This window comes from Lissotriton helveticus, chromosome 1_1 (assembly GCF_964261635.1).
Source record: "Lissotriton helveticus chromosome 1_1, aLisHel1.1, whole genome shotgun sequence".
NCBI lineage: Eukaryota > Metazoa > Chordata > Amphibia > Caudata > Salamandridae > Lissotriton > Lissotriton helveticus.
Genome location: NC_136057.1, coordinates 2,128,080,169 through 2,128,092,752, shown reverse-complemented (window position 1 = coordinate 2,128,092,752; position 12,584 = coordinate 2,128,080,169). Strand labels below are relative to the sequence as shown.

At 46.4% G+C, this 12,584-nt stretch overlaps 1 protein-coding gene across 9 annotated transcripts in view; it reads left to right on the top strand.

Moving 5' to 3' along the window:
• Nucleotides 1-12,584, top strand: part of HFM1 (helicase for meiosis 1) — a 4,349,684-nt gene that overhangs the window by 3,285,896 nt on the left and 1,051,204 nt on the right. The window lies entirely within an intron of this gene.

Below are 12,584 nucleotides of genomic sequence, written 5' to 3'. Positions count from 1 at the left end.
CGCCAGGCCACCAGCACAACGCACACCTACTGTGCCCACCCAGTCCAGCGGACAGGTCAGGGAGCGGCGCCAAACTACACCACGCGCCGGCAGGAGGGGGGTAACTGTGCGTGTGCCGGGCCTTTCAATACAGCGCCGCATGCTGCGCGTCCACCAACAACAGGCACGACACCTTGCAGCAATACATCTGCAGCTGCACAATACAGCCAGGAATGTTGGCCAGCTGTCCGACCGGATGGAGCGAATGACCACAGCAGTGGAGGCAAACACTGAGGCCATGCTGACCCAGCGGGACCTAACCCGGCGTCGCCACCGCCAGCTCCTAACACGCCTCTCGGCGTACACGTGCTCTAATTATATAATTGGCAACGTAACATCCCAGCTGTCCCGAAGATCATTGGCCATGCAAATCCAGATGGTCCAATGCTGCTAGGACGTGGCACGGGCACTTGAGCAGGCAACCACTGCAGTTCAGGCTCTGCAGGCAACTGGCCAGGCAGGAGGGGAGGACACTAGTGAGGGAACATCTAGCCACAGCAGCCAGTCTTTGCCACCGGTTAGAGTTCCCCGCCGCAGCAGCAGGCCCACTGCGGCATCACGGGCGAATCCGGATGAAGATGTGGAGAGGCGAATCGGAGCCTCGGAGCCTCGGGCCGGAGGCGCCATTGACATTTTTGCTCATCATGCAGGGACATGCTGATGATGAAAGCATGCCCTCTAACAAATCAGGAGATGTATGACGCAATACGCCTCAAATGTATCTTTTGAAAATAATGCAATATTATTGTGAAAACAACAATAATATTTATTCAATAACAGTACATCAGACTCATGTCATTATTTCAATTGTCATGCATGAGTGAAGTGTTGGGTGAGGGGAGTGGGTGGACTAGAAACAGTTATTTGTGATTTGGTTGCGGCGTCTGTGTCCTTCAGCTGGATTTTCCCCGCTTGCATGACGCGCATGTGGAGGTGGGCGGTTGTCCCCTTCCGACTCACTGCCAGATATCTCAACAGGTATCCTGCGCTTGGTAGCAATGTTGTGGAGTATTGCACACACGGCAACAATGCGGCAGCAGACCTCAGGCTCGTATTTGAGGGCCCCACCAGTCTTATGCAGTATGCGGAAGCGGCTCTTCAAAAGTCCAAATGTCCTCTCAATGCAATTCCTAGTGCGGATGTGTGCTGCATTGTAACGCCGTTGCTGTGGTGTTGCAGGGTTGAGGTAAGGGGTGAAGAGGTACTCACGGAGACCGTAGGCGCTGTCACCTGAATGAAAGGAGCAGAGGGTGAGTGCATGTTCTGCGCAGCTACATGATCACAGTGTATTATATGGGGGCATGTGTACTTACCTAGTAGGTGTCCTTCGCCAAAGTCTCCCCTGGCCAGTCATGTGTGAATGACGCTGTGCCGGAATATGAAGGAGTCATGTGTGCTCCCCGGGTATTGTGCCACTATGTCCGTGATGTAAGTCTTTGCAGTGCACACCATCTGGATATTGAGGGAGTGGTAGTTTTTGCAGTTGCGGTACATGTACTCCGTTTGTACTGGTGGGCAGATGTGGATGTGGGTACAGTCAATGCATCCGATGACTTGTGGGAATTGGGCAACATTGTAGAAATGTAGCTTGGTCTCATTCAAGTCCTGTTGGGTGGTCGGGAATGAGATGTAGTGGTGAAGCCGGCTCAGCATTGCCTCCAGGAAACTCTTTAGGCAGCGGGACATGGTGCTCTGGGATATCCCCACTGCAACAGCGACTATCCCCTCGAAGCTTCCGGAGGCCAGTAGGTGCAGGCAGCACAAGACCTGGACATGTGTGGGCACGGCATTGGTCCTCCTTGTTGGGTGCTGCATCAGGGGTCTAGGTCCCGGATCAGCTTTACGATCATTGGCCCATTCAGGCGGTACTTTGAGTAAATTTACTCCGCTCTTTGGCCCAGCAGGGTGACCCGCAAGCGGAATATTCTCTCCTGGATCATGCGTCTGTTCCGTGCTGCAGCCTGGAGCCTGCGCCGCCTAACCACCATGTAGAGTCCTGGCATTGTGAGAGTCCTCATGCTACTACTGTGTTTCCTTAAGTGTGTTTGTTTAGGTCTGCACCTGTGGCTCGTTAGTGCATTTTTTTTCCTTAATGGTTACCACCTGGTTTTGGTTCTCCTTAAATTGCGCCTTGCAAATAGCAATTTTCAGCTATTTCGCAATTTGCGAGTTTTCATGAATGGCGTTTGCGATTATTTAGCGAATTCGCTAGATAAATCGCAGAATCCATGGATTCTCGCAACTTCCGATTTGCTATAGAGGTTCCTCCTAGATTCTGCGATTTTTTTAGCGAATTCGCAAATGTTTTTTTGCGAATTCGCAAAATCTCTATTTTTGCCATGATGAATTGTTTTTCTGTAAATTGCAATCGCAATAGCTAATTCGCAGCTATTGCGATCGCAATTTTGCTTCATGAATCTGGCTGTAGATCTGGAAACCTCTGACACAGCTCTCCTGCAATAGGTGTGGACAGTGACTCCATCTTGGCACCAGAAATGATGCCATGTTGACATCACTGGAGTCATCTAGTGCCTATCCCAATGTCCTGAAATCACTTCCCTTTTTAGGTCTCGCCTACGCAGTGCGCATGCGCTGCTTAGGAAAAAGACCTTTAGCAATCGATTCCCGTTTTCAGCCAAAATAGTGCACGGGTTGCATTGTTTGGCGATTCACTTGCGGGAGCGAGCAGGAACCATCCGTTAATAATTACAAACAGTTGTTTCCTGCTCGCTCCCGCAAGGGAAACTGTCCCAGGCTCCCTCCTTTTTCCCCTCCCCCTGCTGCTTTTTTACTTTAAGCGAGAGTCCTGCGAGGCGCGCGAGGCGTGCGAGGGGACCAGCTTTAATGGCGTCTATGGTTGCGTGTGTACGTGTTACACGTTCGAGTGGCACTGTGTGCTAGTATGTGACACCCAATGCGCTCCTTAAATATGTAGGTAACATTTCCTTAGCCCATCCTTAATCAGCCCTTCCATCCCAGGCGGATTGCCTCTCAGCAAAACAAATGCGATTTGGCAATTAGGCGGCTGCCGGGTGTTACTTACGGAAGATGAAATTCAATGATCCTATTTCTGAAATAACAGAGGCAGCGAGGGAAAGGGAGGGCTCTGAAGGGGTAATTGTCACCTGATGTTTCGATTATTCCCAATCCTTGGACTAAACACCATTCAGGACGCTAAAGAGTGAAATCGATATTCCGCCGTCGTGCTAGCAAGATAAATTGAATCATTCATTGTGCTTTCCCTCCACCGCAGCTTCCACACACTGAGGCTGGATATTAAGGGGCCATTCATTGCAGGCAGAGCATTAAGCCAACTCATTCAGAAATAGTCGGTGTATATTTCTGTACTTTCCGTCCTCAAGCAAATAGCCGCAATGTACCAGTGGGGGTTGCCGGATCTGCAGGCCGACTGCACTCGTGAATTTCTGATGAGACGATATGCGTGAATGTCTGATGAGACGATATCCGGGAATCTGCCTAGATTCTTTCATGATTGACATTATGAGACACATGGAAGGAAGCTACTTTGAATACAACACGGAATCACCCTCAAGTAAAGTAAGTAAGTAAGTAAAATTTTATTTGCACAATTAATTAAAATCATTGCAATTTACACAGTCATGGTTAAAAGCTTAGGAAGTGACACTAATTGATTCTGATAAGAAAACAATAGACACATAGAATAAAAAGAATCAGTTTTCAGGAATTAGAGTTCGTTCTTGATCATCTAGTGGTAACAGAAGGTTAATTTGAGATATGAATTTTACAAAGCGCGTTGCCATCTGAGGTGAGTCGCCCCTCATGCAAGCTTCCAATGCTTCTTGGCATGTCCTGATGTTAAGAAAGGTCCAAATCGGGCGAAGCCAAAAAGTTCTTTGGGCTAGTAAGGATCTGCAAATACATAAAATGTGAATCAGGTTTTCCTCCTCCTGGTTGCAGAAGCGGCATTTGGTGGAGGCGGCTTTCTTAAATCCTTGGCCGAACTTGTATGCCATCAATGGAAGTTCGGACTGGACTGTTCCCATGAGGCACAGTGCCAGAGCTGATTTGCATATAGCCAGTGTCTAACCCAGGGTGGTGTGGAGTGCAAAAAAATGATGGATTTAGGCCCAGATCCTTGTACTGGGATGAATGTATGACATTGTTCTACATTCTGTCCATCAACTGTGTTTTTTGCAATTTTCACCCCGAGTGGGCTGGGTATGCTCAGACGTGAGTCCCAGGCTCTCCACACCACTGGAGTCAAGCTAGCCAGGCTGATGAAGGCTGATAGCCAGAAACCGGTCCTTGGATGCTTGATTCCGGTCTGGGAAAGACATGGCTTGGTAGTTCGGACTGGACTGTTTCCATGAGGCACAGAGTCAGAGCTGATTTGCATATAGCCAGTGTCTAACCCAGGGTGGTGTGGAGTATAAAAAAACTATGGATTTAGGCCCAGATCCTTGTACTGGGATGAATGTATGACATTGTTCTACATTCTGTCCATCCACTGTGTTTTTTGCAATTTTCACCCCGAGTGGGCTGGGTATGCTCAGGCGTGAGTCCCAGGCTCTCCACACCACTGGAGTCAAGCTAGCCAGGCTGATGAAGGCTGATAGCCATAAACCGGTCCTTGGATGCTTGATTCCGGTCTGGGAAAGACATGGCTTGGTAGTTCGGACTGGACTGTTCCCATGAGGCACAGGGTCAGAGCTGATTTGCATATAGCCAGTGTCTAACCCAGGGTGGTGTGGAGTGCAAAAAAACTATGGATTTAGGCCCAGATCCTTGTACTGGGATGAATGTATGACATTGTTCTACATTCTGTCCATCCACTGTGTTTTTTGCAATTTTCACCCCGAGTGGGCTGGGTATGCTCAGACGTGAGTCCCAGGCTCTCCACACCACTGGAGTCAAGCTAGCCAGGCTGATGAAGGCTGATAGCCAGAAACCGGTCCTTGGATGCTTGATTACGGTCTGGGAAAGACATGGCTTGGTAGTTCGGACTGGACTGTTCCCATGAGGCACAGGGTCAGAGCTGATTTGCATATAGCCAGTGTCTAACCCAGGGTGGTGTGGAGTGCAAAAAACGATGGATTTAGGCCCAGATCCTTGTACTGGGATGAATGTATGACATTGTTCTACATTCTGTCCATCAACTGTGTTTTTTGCAATTTTCACCCCGAGTGGGCTGGGTATGCTCAGACGTGAGTCCCAGGCTCTCCACACCACTGGAGTCAAGCTAGCCAGGCTGATGAAGGCTGATAGCCAGAAACCGGTCCTTGGATGCTTGATTCCGGTCTGGGAAAGACATGGCTTGGTAGTTCGGACTGGACAGTTCCCATGAGGCACAGGGTCAGAGCTGATTTGCATATGGCCAGTGTCTAACCCAGGGTGGTGTGGAGTGCAAAAAAACGATGGATTTAGGCCCAGATCCTTGTACTGGGATGAATGTATGACATTGTTCTACATTCTGTCCATCAACTGTGTTTTTTGCAATCAATGGTGATGTTTTACATTTGGTTTCATAGACGATGAAAGGTAAAGCGGCAGTGTTTTTGGGGCGTAAAGTTTAGAGGCCCAGCTGCCATGAAAAAGCTTTAATATTAATTGTGCATCGTGGTTGTAGGAATTTTTTTTGCTTGTTTGGTTAAGAGTTTGGATTTCGCCTCTATGGGTAGCGAGATTAACCATATATCGTTAGCCTTTAAAGTTTCCAGACAAAAGGTCAAATATATGCTCCATGATGTGGCAGGATTACTTAACAATGACCATATACAGCTTTTTAAAGTGTTGGAGCGTGCTAGTTTCGTTTTAAGGCTGTAAACGATGAATCTTGCACTCATAATCCAATGCTGGGAAGATAAAGAAAATTCCTTTCGGATTTGGGCGTGAGAGGTTGAGTTTGGCAGTTGGAATACTCTGCGGAAGCATGATGATTGGGCTCTATCTAACCTGTTGGTCATTTTATCTTTATAGGTTATAGCGCCAAAGGATATTGTTGGGAGAAGTTTGGCACCTATCAGTTTTATTAGTGGGACAAAGTCCGGGGAGTGAAGGGCTCTCTTTGTTCTTATAAAAGCCCCCTCCAGGCTTCGAGCAACACCCTGCATTGCAGTTATATGCGCGGTCAGTCTCGCTTTATGATCTATCCAAACACCCAGATATTTATATGCGGTGACTGATTCCAATGGCTTCCCCTCAATTAACCAAGTGCTCTTTTTTGTTTTCGAAGAGGATATTACCATTACTTTGGTCTTGGTGGCGTTGATCTCTAGTATATTGGTGTTACAATACGAGGCAAGGGAGTCAAAGAGTCTTTGAAGATCCACCTGGGTTTGGTCAAGAAGAATGGTGTCGCCAGCATATTGCAGGGTTTGGATTTTTATAAGGCCAATTCTTGGTGGAAAGGCTAGACAGCGGGACATCCATTTGGGGAGGTCTGCAAGGTACAAATTAAATAGTAAAGGTGCAAGGATGCATCCTTGCTTTAGGCCTCTGTTGGTATAGATTTTATTAGTGGATGACCATCTCGAGGTGACTCTTTTTTTGACACAGGTATCTGTATGTAAAGCTATTAGCGCATTCAGTAATGTCTGGGGGATGCCCCATTTCGCCAATTTTTCCCAGAGTTTAGGTCGAAGCACGCTGTCGAAAGCTTTCCGAAAATCAATGAAGCCCAGATATAATGATTTGCCTTTTGTGGCTAGGGTGGTTTCCATCATATGGGCTATGCAAATCAGATTATCTTCAGTATGGTAGCCCCTTTGGAAGCCAGTGTGTGTGAAGGGAATTAGAGTGCAATGTTCCACCCAAGTTGTTAGTTCGGATAAAAGGACACTTGCATATGCCTTCCCGTCCACATCAAGGAGGGCTATCATTCGGTAGTTGTCAGGACTAGAACGCGAGCCTTTTTTGTGGATGGGAACGAGTAATGATCCTCGCCAGGAAACTGGATAGGACCTCCCAGTATTGCTGCCTCAAAAAGAGGTGCAAGCATCAATGCCCATTTCTGGGCGGAAGCTTTATATACTTGGGTGGGAATACCGTTGGGTCCTGGGGCACCACCTGAACGCATTTTCTTTATGATTAGCGCTACTTGATTTGGGGTTATCTTGTCAGTTAGAGTCGTATTGTCCTGGGAATTCGGTTGCTTGAAGGTGGGAGGGCTATTGCAGTTGATAACGTACGGTGCTGTATAGAGTGTTTTGAGGTAAACCTCCCAGTCAGCAGGTGAGATGTTAGTCGCAGTAGGAGGTTTGGTGGCTTCAGCAGCCTTGTTTACCCAATTCCAGAATTTTCTTTGGTCCTTGGATTTTATGATCTCGTGGGCCGCTGCCCAGTGATGTTCTTCCTCCAGTTTCCTTAGAGTAAACCTGGCCTTCCTGTATTCTTTTCTAATAGATGATATTTGGCTACGCAGAGATTTATATACAATTTCGTTGTTGGCAGTAATTCGCTGCAGTTTATTTAATTTGTTTTTTGTAATAATTGTGAGTTGTTTTTGCTCTAGGAGGGTGATTGAAACCGGACGATCTTTAACTGTACTTTTTGTTAACTTTGGGGCTAATTTTTCCCTGAATTCGGTCACCATACATTCCCATAAAAATGCCGTCAAGTGACTTGCGTCATTCGGGGCCCATTTGTCAGCATATGGTCCACTTCTGCTTCTATTACTTCTCGATTATCCTCAGACCATCTCAATTTTTTTACGTTCTGTAAATTCGATTCGTTGCCAATCAGGGGAATGTTCGGGCGGTGAAACTGCCAAAGATCTATTTTACACGTTAAGATTGCGTGGTCGCTGTCTGGAGACGGAGTTACCAAAAACTGCCATACCAGCTGGAGGTGGGTTACTGATATCCATATGTAGTCCAAGGTGGCCATTCGTGAGGGGGATATGTGAGTGTATGCAGCCAGTTGATCCGAAGCAATTCTTCCGTTTAGAATGCGCAAGCCTAGTTGGTTTAATTGTGTTGCCAATTTTATCCCTTTGGCTTCCTTCCGTTGGAACTTGGATTTTATCTCCGGGATTGCCCACATATCAATAATTGAAGATGGTTGAGAAAGTGGGGTGCAATCAGCCTCCATTAGGGTAGTGTTGAAGTCGCCCATTACCAGCCATATGTCATTTGGAAAGTGAACTTCAAGTTTGGCTATATCAGGTAGCATTTTTCTCAATGTGGCCTCTCGTCTTATTTTGGAGGGATGCAAATAAACACGCCAGAGTTTAAGTTATTGTGATCTCATTATTAATATTTTGCAGTTTTATATAGCGCGAACTCGACCGGAAGTTATTAGAGCGCTTTTCATGAGCACCAGTTGCATTACAGATAGACACGTTCATTTTTTTTAAGGTACGGAGAGTTAAATGATCTGCCCAGAATCATAGGATGTTTGAGCTTCCTGACAGGCTCGAACCTGGTTCCCCAGCTTCAAAGTCGGCGACTCCGGCCATTAAGCCACATCCTCTCCCTTTTAGCCATAAGTGCTGGGATTCACCCGGTACGCGCCACACGCTGCCTTGAAGCACACTGCAATTGTATGTTAGACTTGTAATACAGTGTGGGTTCCAATTTTATATTTTTATTGTACTGCAGTTGCAGCTAGATACTTCTTCCTACCCTTGTATATTTGTGAACAAGCCGCATCTACTCCACAGGACTGCCATGGATGGAAGAGTCCATCTCTTTCAGGTGTTCTATATAGGCAGAGAATGACCAAGAGAAAGAATGCGAGTGCAGTGTGGCCTGCGTGGAAAGTGGTTTGGTCCTGCAGACATATGGTAAACGAGCATTGTGAGAGTAGGAGAAAGTGTGTGAAGAGATGTTGTCGTGTGCTGACACATTCCATTTGTGAAATAGTTCATGCTCATTGCATGAGACATTAAAACCCATAAAATCCTACACGGCCAGGGCTCCCAGATACTGCAGGGACTCTGCACCTTCTATGTTCCCACACGTGCCTTACGCTCTGCAGACCTACACCTTGCCTGCACCATTAGGGTGCGCAAGAGCAGAGCAGGTGGCCGCTCTTTCAGGTCCTTGGCCCCAACCCTATGGAATTCTATCCCACTTGAGGCACGCTGTACACAGGATCACTGGCTCTTTTGGAAACAGATTAAGACCTGGCTGTTCGCTTCCATTGAGGGAGGCTGCCGCACCTGTCCCCCTAAAGTGACCTCACTCTGCTGTCTCTCCTGCTGTGCCCTGCTGGCTGGTCTGTCTGCAAGCGTTGGGACGCCCTGTTGCTGGGGCAGCCATGCACTATATAAGCCAAGTTAACATAACATAACATAACAAAAGCGAATCCCAGAGGTGAAGAGTGCTACTTTTGAAGATGCAGTTTGGTTCAAAATATAGTATATGCTTTGGAGTCCACCCGGATTGGTAGATAAGGAGCCTGTTGGAATGCGCATTACGCAACAAGCAATCTTATATTATCTGAGTATTCCCAGGAGAAATGGGGAGCAAATCAAGAGAATGGAAATTGTATATCCAGAAATTACATATAAGGTTATTGCCTGTGCATCAGTCATATTTTCAATCAAACCCACTCGAGTTACCAAATCCATATAAGTAACTGATAATACAGAATCCTATGACTATTCATAACTAGAATAACTATTTGTGTATAGTGCCACAGTTGTTTTCAGTTTCTAAGTACTGCAAATAATACGGTATTTGATTTTGCATTGTGGACCCTAGCCCATAGTCTATTTTCCTGCACCACACTGTTTTTTCAGTGGCCAACAAGGTTTGTGATTTGCAGACCTCAGAAATGGCAGACGTCGCCAAAATGATCAACCAATCACATTCTGAGCACTGAATCAAATTTCATTTCATGAACCAAATTTCCAAGACATCTATACATTTTGTATTGAAATTCTCTCAAAAATTGATTTATGCTAAACCAACCAAAAGAACTTCTGTGGCATAAGCTCCATTTTCATGACAAGCTTGGTGTAGTTTTGGGAATTCCTATAATTCTCCCACCGTAGTCAACATGCAGAAATGTTTTCATTGTCCAACCTACCTGGACGAATACAATTTCTGGTAGGTAGGTGCAGAGTTAATAAACACGGAAAAAGATGTTTGAAGACTGAAGATGGCTGACTGTCGAGCAAGCTCTCTACCTCTGGTGGCTCTTGGCACACCCGCTGCCAGGGCTCCATAACACTGGAGACAAGGAGTTGCAAAAAGGTAAAAACTAGGCAAAATGGCTTCTTCCGCCATACATCCAGGACATCAGTACCACTCAACCCTGCTACAACTCAAGGAACAAGTCAGAAGACACACCTCTTTAAAGAACACTACCTCAACAATGCAGTAACAGTCCTAATACTTTATCTGAACTCAACTACTCCTCCATTCACTGAGTGTTTTGTTGCATTTGCGCCTGTACAGCTCTCTACTATCTTTTGACTAGGATCAGCCTATTCAAACACCAGATGAATTCATACACGAAGTTCTATCAAGCCACATCTTCAGAATATCTTTCCTCACCCCTATAACCCAAAAATATAATCCGTCTGATAGTTCACAGGAAAATTCCCATGCCAATTCAATATTATTGGAGGGTAACTGTCCACAGCTTTAGGCTTCAGCCATGCTTTTTTCCCATTAGATTTGGTGGTGCTGTGTGCCAAGCAGGGCTTTAAGTGGGATGAAGAAACTGGGGGTCTCTCAAAGGGGCGTGGAAAATATAACTAAGGGCGTGGCTTAAAAACACCCACGCTAAAAATCTATGCTTAGCATAGTGTGACGCCCTTCTTTTATTTTGCTGTTTCTGTCATTACATCCAGATATATCATACAACAAGTAACATCATACCTACAAGTCAGGATTATTGGCTTTGTCAATGGTTGCTAGTTGCATAAGATAAATAAGCAGCAACTATGGCTTGTATATAATATTGAAAAAACTTCCACATAAAGCCCTGGTGACAAAACCACGATGTTGCTGCTCCTGAGTTTCAAAAAGAACAGGGAAATCCAGAGAGAAAATGACTATCTTAGGTTTTCCCTTCCCCTCAACGATCACCTGGCATGACATCATGCGAAAACATCTCCACTAGTGAGATTGAGCTGTGTGAGCACGTGCACATGAGGTGCCTGCTGTCACCACAGTCCGGAAAAATACAGACCACCTGTGCCAAGGCACAAAACAGAGCCCGATAGAGACCCTTTTCGAGGCCTCCTTTAAACAACCATTGGCATAACCAATAGGTCTCGCTTTTGGGCCCTTATAAGTGTTTAGCCATGCAACAGTTGATGTTGTTGCACCAAGGTTATTGTGCTGGATAACTAAACACTTATAAGGTCCCAAAGGCGAGATCTATTGGCTATGCCAATGCTTGTAAATCTGGTTACAGTTACCTCAGTGAGTCGAGTCTGTGAGTTCCAAGCACTGAACATCCAGTAGCAGCTGGCAGGAAATGAGGACGGGGAAGGGGGAAGCGGGGGGGAAACATAAAAAATAAAAAACTGCCTCTTACCCCTTCTGCCTGCCGTCTTTCCTCGCTTCTTTGGAGTATGGGAACCAGGAAGCACCCAGGCTCCCCATAGCCAATCTCAACACTGCAATGCAGCGTTGTGATTGGTCTAAGAGCCATGAATCGGTGCTTAGATGGGAACTGGGGCCCTTGGCATGTTCCACACCAGGCTGTGTAATGCAGCCTGGTGGGGAACATGCTATGTTCTCATTACTTTTTGGCCGATCCCAGACTGCCTGCCAAGCAGTCATGTCCACTTAGTGTGCACAAACCACTTTTCCTCCTGTGCCTCCAGCCCAGCCCTGCCCCACCCTAACCCAGCCCCAGAACTGCAAAAAATAAAAATAATAACTATGTTATTATCATTTTATTTTTCCTGCTCAAAGAGCAGTGGGGTAACGCTCCTCTGTCTTAGCAGAGGAGCAGCCCCTGTGAGCATCTGCTTACCATTCACATGCTTCTTCCTGGACAAACTTGTCCTTAGAACTAAAGGGGCTTACCTCCCCAAGGTGGTGACCCCTTTCCATCTGGGGCAATTCTTTACTCTTCCCACATTTTAAACTCCGTCCAACTCAATCAGAGAGGTGGAGCAATTACACTGGCTATATCCAAGGTGAGCTGTCACCAAAGAGATTATATCTGATGACCAGCTCTTTGATGGATTCACAGTAAGCAACAAGGGCAAGGCAGTCCAGCAGAGGACTTCGTCCCACTCGATAATTGTTTGCTTCAAATTGTACTCCGCCCCAGAGGAAATTCAGGTCCAGTTCACCATGGCAAAGTCCTCCACCTCAGTTTTGGCCATGGGTGTTCACGTGGCCAAGCTGTGTTGGGTGGTGACACGGGTTTCTTTCAGACTATTGCTAAGCATTATTGCTTGGACTCAGAGATGCGAAGGGATAGTTATTTTGCGCAATCAGCCCTTGACGATTTCTTCGTCTGATCATCCTTCAGACCCACCAACCTTGGGAGGGTACTATTTGGGAATCTGTTCTAAAGGTGATGAAACTGCAGATAGAACTAGCCATCAAAAGAAAATGTTACTTACCTTTGAAAACAATGTTTCTGGTGGA